Source organism: Malurus melanocephalus, unplaced genomic scaffold, assembly GCF_030028575.1.
Source record: "Malurus melanocephalus ecotype Western Australia unplaced genomic scaffold, MMel_1.1 scaffold_8, whole genome shotgun sequence".
In the NCBI taxonomy this organism is placed as follows: Eukaryota; Metazoa; Chordata; class Aves; order Passeriformes; family Maluridae; genus Malurus; species Malurus melanocephalus.
In genome coordinates this window covers 1,074,308-1,082,043 of record NW_026623240.1, presented here as the reverse complement: position 1 = coordinate 1,082,043, position 7,736 = coordinate 1,074,308, and positions in this window count along the sequence as shown.

The window sequence follows — 7,736 nt, the reverse complement described above, 5'->3', positions numbered from 1 at the left end:
AGGTACGGAGCAGGAATGGCAACCGCCATCAATACATCCCGCAGTTTGGTCAGCAGCAGCGGTGAAGGCAGTGTTTCAGTGGTGCTGGGCAAACGGCAGGGCCCGGGCCAAAGGGAGAGCGAGGCTGCGGTGAGGCGGTGCGGGGCAGGCAGCAGCAGGGAGCAGCATGGAGCCGCGCTGGCAGGGCCGGGGCTGCTGCAGGGCCACAGCCATTCCAGCATGGGCAGCTCTGCTCAGCGCACGGCCACCTTCCATCGCTTGGCGCCGCGTTCGGGGCTCCCTCGGTTTGCCTTGGTGCCTGCGAGGCGGCATTGCAGCCCGCCACAGCCYCCGCGGCCATCGCCGCCATCCGCAGCAAGGCCCGCAGAGCTGCCGAGCCCCGCCGTGCCTGCGGCCTTTAGACGGTTCCGCTGGTGATCCACTGTGTTGGGTTTTAACCTAACAGAAGGAAAGCCTTCGAGTGCTGCTAAAAGGAGTAAAATTATAGTTGTGCTTTAGGGAGCAAAAATGATCTCTTTTGGCATTGAGCTGTTATTGCGAATTGTGTGCGTGTGATTTATCCTAATTAAAAAAAATATGACAGACATAAGCCACAGAAATGTCTGTAAATGACACAATCTGGTCCTGTCTTTGTTTATCACTATCATAATGCATTGCTGGCCTCCTACAATTATTAGCCTTTGTGACTTGCTATTAGCTACAGATTCTTATTTGTGAAATGGAAAGGTGGGTGATAGTAAAGCAGAATGTGAGCATTTCAATTGGTTGTGTTAGATCCTTCTTTCTTTATTTATTTATTTTTAAATTATCTACTTATTTAGTGGGAAGAATTTTTCTAGCTTGTAATTTAAATGCAGAAATCTGGAGTGGGGTTCAGATTTTTTCCTTTCTTGGAGCGAATTAAATGGTTCTCTATTACACAAGACTGCTCTATCAAATTAATACCAGTCATTTCCCCATGTGTGTTGAGTGAGTTTTCAGATCAAACCAGACCTCTGAAGGGATAGACTGCTGCATTAAAGAAAGATGCTGTGATATTCTGTATCAAAAAGGTTAAACTCATCGGATTCTATGTAAACACYCATTTTACCCCAGCTAACCTGTAAAGATTTCATTTTGCTTCATTTATCTTCTCCCTTACCCTATGCTAAACCATTCCCAGCTTCGAGGAAAGAATCATGTCTCCATTCATTTCCTATCTTGCTGAATTGCCTTCGCATTTCCTATCATCTGCACATAATCCTATTCTCTCCATTATTGTCTTAATACCAAGTACAGCACAAGATAATGGATAGGCACTGTAATAACAGTGTGGCCTGTAGGAGCCCCTCGAGGGAAATATCTTTGACGCTGGTAGAATATTAATGCATCCCAGGTCCCTGATCTTCCTCTTTCACTTCATCTCCTGTTTTCTAAACTACATAATGACTTTCATATACATGACAAAAGCATTAGAACAGAAAAAGGCTCATTGATGAGCAGCAGGGCTGTGTGATATTAAGAAGCACTATTCTCAGTTCTTTGTACAGTTTTTGACCACCATCAGAGACAGTGTATGCAGGTAATTTCTGATTTGAATAGATACAGGCATACAGAAGCATTATTGTCCTCTGTTAATCCAAATGCCCATCACAGGCACTGCGTGAAAATAAATTAAAATGTAATTCTTCAATAATGCATCTGTCTACAGGATGATTTTCAGCAGATTAAAAACAAACAACTTGATATCACTTAGAAAGGCTAGTGGATTGTTTCKGAGAAGCTTAATCATCAGCAGATTATGAATGGAACAGTAAATCAAAGCAGCATATGTTAAACAATGTAGATTGTGTTGTAGCGGCAATTTACTGTACATAATTTTTTAATAAAAGGGAAAAATTGATTTTTGTGAGCGTAAACATTGAATCATGTGAGAATTTAGCTGCTATTATTGAAAAGGGGAATGTAAAAATGCTATTCTTGTCGTATAGGAGCAGTAACCCTTCATTCTTCCTACAAAACCCAGAAGTTTGCTCCCTTTAGGGCTGCCTTTAAGCGTAATTCCTTTTCTCATTTTTCTTCTCTTTTGTGATATACTCTATCTTATGCTCTCATATTTTGCAAATATGATATGTATTCCTGATTCATACTTMCCCCCTGCCACCCCTGCAAGATGTACACCCTGGTGAAGGGGGAAATCCCCAAACTTTCCTTTTGCCTGACAAGGAGCTCTCCAAATTCACACTGAGGCTTTTGCTTTTAAATGGAGATCTGCCAGCAGATGTCCCTTGCTGCTTGTCTTCAAGGTCYGGCTTTCACTGCTCCTGGTGTTTGGTTTCAGGTGAAACCTTAGGCTGGGGCTTTGCAGCAGCCCTATCTCCCCCTACCTGCTGTCAGTTGCTGTAGGAGCAGAGCAGAGCAGCTGCTGACCATCAATCATTGCAGATAATATCTGAGGAGAAAGGGAGAAATTATTTCAGATCAAGGGAACTGAGCGAGGAGCAGTAGCCAAGCAGCAGTCAGGAACCGGCAGTGTGCTGGAGAGGAGGAAGACTCAAGTCTGGAAGAATCTAGGATTAGAGCTAATATATAAAAGCCCTGATGAAATGAGGTCTTGAGATTAAAAAAAAAAAAATTGAAAAGTACTTGAAAATTAGTTACATATTAAATGAAAGATTAGGAAAATTGGCACAAAATGCACAGATACCCTGTGCTTTAAGAAGGTGGTTGTTTTCCCTTGTTAACTGCTAAGTAAATGCTAAGAAGCATCTTCTAACTTCCGTGCTCAATCCTGACCCAGCCTTRCAAGGGGCTCTGGGGAGTCTGAGGAAATGTCAGGGTGAGTGACTGAAGCCATACTAAAAGAAATCTGTCCCAAGAGGAAAAGAGGAGACAGCCTGTCTATTCCTAGGTCTGCTGTTGTTTTATGTTCTAATTTTATTTTCAGATAATTCATTTGATTGATTTCACTGCTTTTAATGTTATTTCTTCTGTTTTGAACTCATGTGGTACTGTGAAATAGACTAATATTGAATTTTGCTGTTTCTGCATTTTAAACTGTGCTCAACAGGGTGGAAAAATACACGTGGATCTAAAAGACATTGCACTGTACATCAGAAACCTGAAGCTGTCCCTTTGGAACCTGGTAAAGACTATGTTAGCAAGTTCTGTTGCTATCATTATAAACGTAGTGCCTTTTCTTTCACATGTATTTACTTGCCAAGAGAAAAAATGACATCCTGTGTGACACTGGTAGTGTGGTATCCCAGTTTAAGAGACTGTAAACAAGAAGAGGTGAGAAAGAACTCAGTTCATTTYTGTTAGTATTCGCTTAAAAATTGTTATGGTCTAAATTCATATTTTGATTCTGGAATCAAAATATTAGGTTGTTTATTTCACTTTGTCTTAAAAAATAAGTCTGGTGTATGGCTTTTGTTACTCTTCTGTAACTGTCCTAAATTGAGGAGAGAAGGTACTTTAAGATGATACAGTAAAAACAATACCTCTCAAAGTCTTTTGCAGCCTTGTCACYAGCATTTGGGTGACCAGAATTTGGGGCAGCCTTGGCCAACCGTTCTTGGGAATGTCCTTGCTAACCTGATAAACCRAAGTCCATTCTGTGTGCAGAGACACTTTACAGCTTTCCTTGTATTTATTGACTTCACTGCATCTGTCACACTGCTATGATGTTTGGTGTAATATAGTAAAGTAGGAATTACTACTTGCATGATGACTGCTGAAAAGTCAGTGACCCCTAGGAAAGGCTATAGACCCAGTGTTTTTGGTTTTGCATAGGCTTAGAGCAGCACGCAAGCAGATTTCCATCCTTAGAGACAGAAAGAAAGGCCTGAGAAAAAATAATGGCTCRTTGGTTTTGATTTTGGTTTGGATTCTTTTCCCCCCTCCATCTGGGAAACCCAAGGATATAATGGTCCCAGTCCACAAAAGAGCTTGTACCTTGGATCAATTTGGTAAATTGAGAAAGACTTTGGAAGTATTTAKATAATTCTGTATGAAATATAAAAATATATGTATTAGTTTCCAGCCTTGGTTGTAGCTGAAGCCAGGATGGGAAGGACAGGAGTTTGCAGCAGTCAAGAATTTGTTCGGGTCATGAGAACTGTTTCCGAGTATGTGAGAGGATCCTCTCAGAGACTTTGAGTTGGSTGGTTATGACTGGAGATGGTTGAATTCTGCTTAAAGCAAACTGTGTGCTGTCTTCCATATGCCCCTTTCAGGAACGCCCTCATTCATTTGGCTCCTGTTTGTTGTTTCTCACTTACTAAATGCTGCTAATTATTGCTAGGTTTTTTTTCCTTACTTATAATCACCTTCAGGTTTTTAACCAGGAGAAGTGCTGTCTTTGTAGGACTGAAGTACGACTTTCATGGCTTTTATATGCAAACTTCATCTCATGACCTCTGGCATAGGGCAGAATTATCTTTAAAACTGATTTCTAACTAGTAAGCACAATTTTATAATTAAAAACCAGTTTTATGAAACAAGAAAAACTCTATTTATGACCCTTTTTGATTGATTTTTTTTCAGGTACTCAGAATGATAAAGGTGAAATTTGCAGTTTAGTTTAACTATTATACCTTGGTTTACAGCTTGTTATGCCTCTTTTTTTAAAATGTATGTTACTAGCAAGAAATCTAACTAAATTATCATAAGCCATTTTCTCTATTCTCTCTCTCTCTCTCTCTATTTCCACTTTTCTGAGAAAAAATGCCCTCCATTAGTATGTCTTTGATACTATCATTTTTCGTATTTTAAGATGTACTGCATGTGCTCTGTGTGAAATACACTTGAAAGGTTTTTTTTTTTGTGATAGCAGTTTATTTTGTTTCTAATCTTAATCCAGGCATCACTAATTTTGTGTTTGCAAGTAAACATGATAATGAATGAGAATCCTCCTAGCATTGTAATTGATGTCGCTCTTTTGTATCCTGARTTTCAAATCTGTGTGCAATTGTTGGTGCCCTATAGAAATGTTAATTATCTTGAATAATCCTGTTTGCCTTCATCAGGCTGCAACAGTCCTAAGCAGTAAGAAAGGATCATCCAAGATCGTTAGAAATGTGGCATTAAAATGATGTAAAAAAACAGACTGTCACAGTTGTAGCCAGGATAGGGAATGGTATGGGACTGGAGAAAAAAAGGAGCATGCACTGCAAAAAATGGCATGGGATGTGTTCGGTAGAAAGGGAAGAGATTATCCTACAAGACAGTAATTTGAAGCAGCTCCAAGATGGACAGCTGAGGCCATGGCATAACATCTCCTTCCWACCCAGGGACTTGAAGGGGTCACTGTCTATTCCTCCACAAATGCACAGGCACTTTGCGGTGGTGTAGAAGGGAAAGAACGTGACAAACTGTGCTTTTGGCAGGGTAGCTCCTTGAGCYSTGTGTGTGCARTTGTGGATGGGAYGGTGCAGCCAGCAGGGWCTGCAGGGTGRGGAGCTGCCCTGGCTCTGGTGCTGCTCTTCAGAGAACTGCTCTTGCTGCCAGGTACACTGCTGTTTGATTAGGCAGCTTCCTTGGACTCCTGTGGCATTTGTTAACAGCAGTCAGACTTCTTYCAGAGATGGTGATTGTAAGAAAGAGTAGGGTGGCTGCAGTGCAGTTGAGTTGGTATGTTCACTTAATCTGGGCTGTCTGGTGCAGTATATTTAGTTCATCTGGTGTACCAGGCTCTGCTGGTGTCTGTAGGACGTGTGAACATGTGTTGGTGAGTGAGATATGCAGGTAAGTATGGCGTAGATTCCTAATCAAAATGGCAGTTCGCAGTCAAATTGCGAGTTTGGAAGTCAACATGCAAAAATTAACCTKGTCATAGCAATAAAAAATCATACTCATATTTGTAGAGGGATAGGGGTACTAGACAGCCTTTTACCTCAATTATGGGGTCCTCTGAGGTTCCTTGATATGACGGGGCAGTCAGTGAATTTTGAGAATAATAAATGCTGAATGTTATAACCATCTGAAATGATACATAACAGGATATTCTTACTTGAACTTTGTATCACCATTTGTGAAACTTTGAACCAGCGTGTTAATGGTAACATGGATAGCAGACCTCCTGTTGTGCTGAGGAAAGAAAAATCACTACTATGGAGCACAAAAATGGCTCTGGTTTGCAATTACCTGTTAATGCAATTTTTTGGCTAGTTGATTCATTACTAGAATACTTTGCTCATGTCGTATTAAATTCAGCCAGCAAAGGCATGGATTTTTGTAGGAAGACCTTATGTAATTAAATTTAGGAAGCTGTTGAATAATTTGTAATACTTAATGATTGCTTTGWGGATTATGAAGCATTCTCAGCAACTGTTGTTTTCACTCTTCATTATTTGTTGAGTGTAGGTTACAGAGTTCTGTTTCTTTAGTTTGCAGCCACTTTGCTGTGGTGTCTTCTGTGATCATCCATTTTTCTTTCTGGAGACAGTGTCCCTGACAGCAAAGTGGAGGCAGAGCCATTTCTAGTGAATTCAAACAAAGTGAGACTGTGGTGTAGCAGTGCTGGGCACATTTCAGGAGCTTCAGCAGGTACCTGCTTATCAGGGGCTTCACCACAGTGAGCCCATTTCTGATGTTGCTCTATCAGCGTCATTTCCTCAGCAAGGATGGACTCCTGTAAGTTGGCTCTCAGACACTGCTAAAGGACCATTAATTAGTGTGGTGCTTTCTAATTTCAAAACTGGAATACTGTAGTTTTTTCCTTAATGAACTTCAGACTTTACTATGTAGAGATTAAAGCAAATTTAAAAAAAAAACTCATCAAGAAATCTTTCACGGGCACCAAATTTTGCACTCAGGTTAAACCATTTCTTAAATCACTCACCTGGCTCCCTCCTGATGTAGTTTCCTATTTTTTTTCAGAACATGGTTGATCTCGTTAAAAGGCATTAACATGTTTTTAATCTCATGATCAAATTAATCCTTTCGATATTGTTAGTATCTTTGTAATGCAATACAGAAAAAAACCCCACAACTGTAATTTGGCATTTTCAAATTTTCAGTGCTGTTAAACTGACATGCTGAATTGTACCAACCTTCATGCTGTCAAGAGATGCCCTGGAAAAGCTCTTAGCCCTGATTATCCATTGGAACAATGGCTTTGTCTCTAATTTTAGACAGCTGCAAGCAGGGTGACTCTGTGAAGAAGCAGGACATTTTGTGCTGCATTCTCTTCTCGGGAACATGAACTCTTCTCTGCTTGCTCAAAGCCCTGCTGTTTACAAGCCCGAGATCTTTTTGTAAACATGTGCTTCTGCACTGTGAAGGCTTCAGCCTGTGGCACTGTCCTATTCACAGACACCAGTTCCAAATCCCTGCCTCTCTTAGCACTCAGTGCCCTGCTGTTCGCACCTCTGAAATTCTTTTATGTAAAAGCTCCAGTGYCTGGTTGAAGTCGTGTTCTGCTGCCCTCTTGCAGAGAATGCTTCGTGCGAGCATATATGTTTTTCCTGGGTAACATTTTCTTTTCTCAGAAATTGAGAATATAAATATTCACTTAGACCACACTTCMTAAATCAATGACGCCTTGTCGATAGGAGTTAAGTTTTCATAGAAATACCATTGTCAGGCAAAATTTTGTACAGCAGCTACTAACTAGATGGGAAAAAATTGAAACTGTGAATAATTTCTTATCTACATATCCCTGATGACTGAATTGTACACCTGTTACTGAGGACACTTCATGTAGCACTGCTTTTAAGTGGGAAAGTTACTGAATATAATAAAAAAAAAAAAAA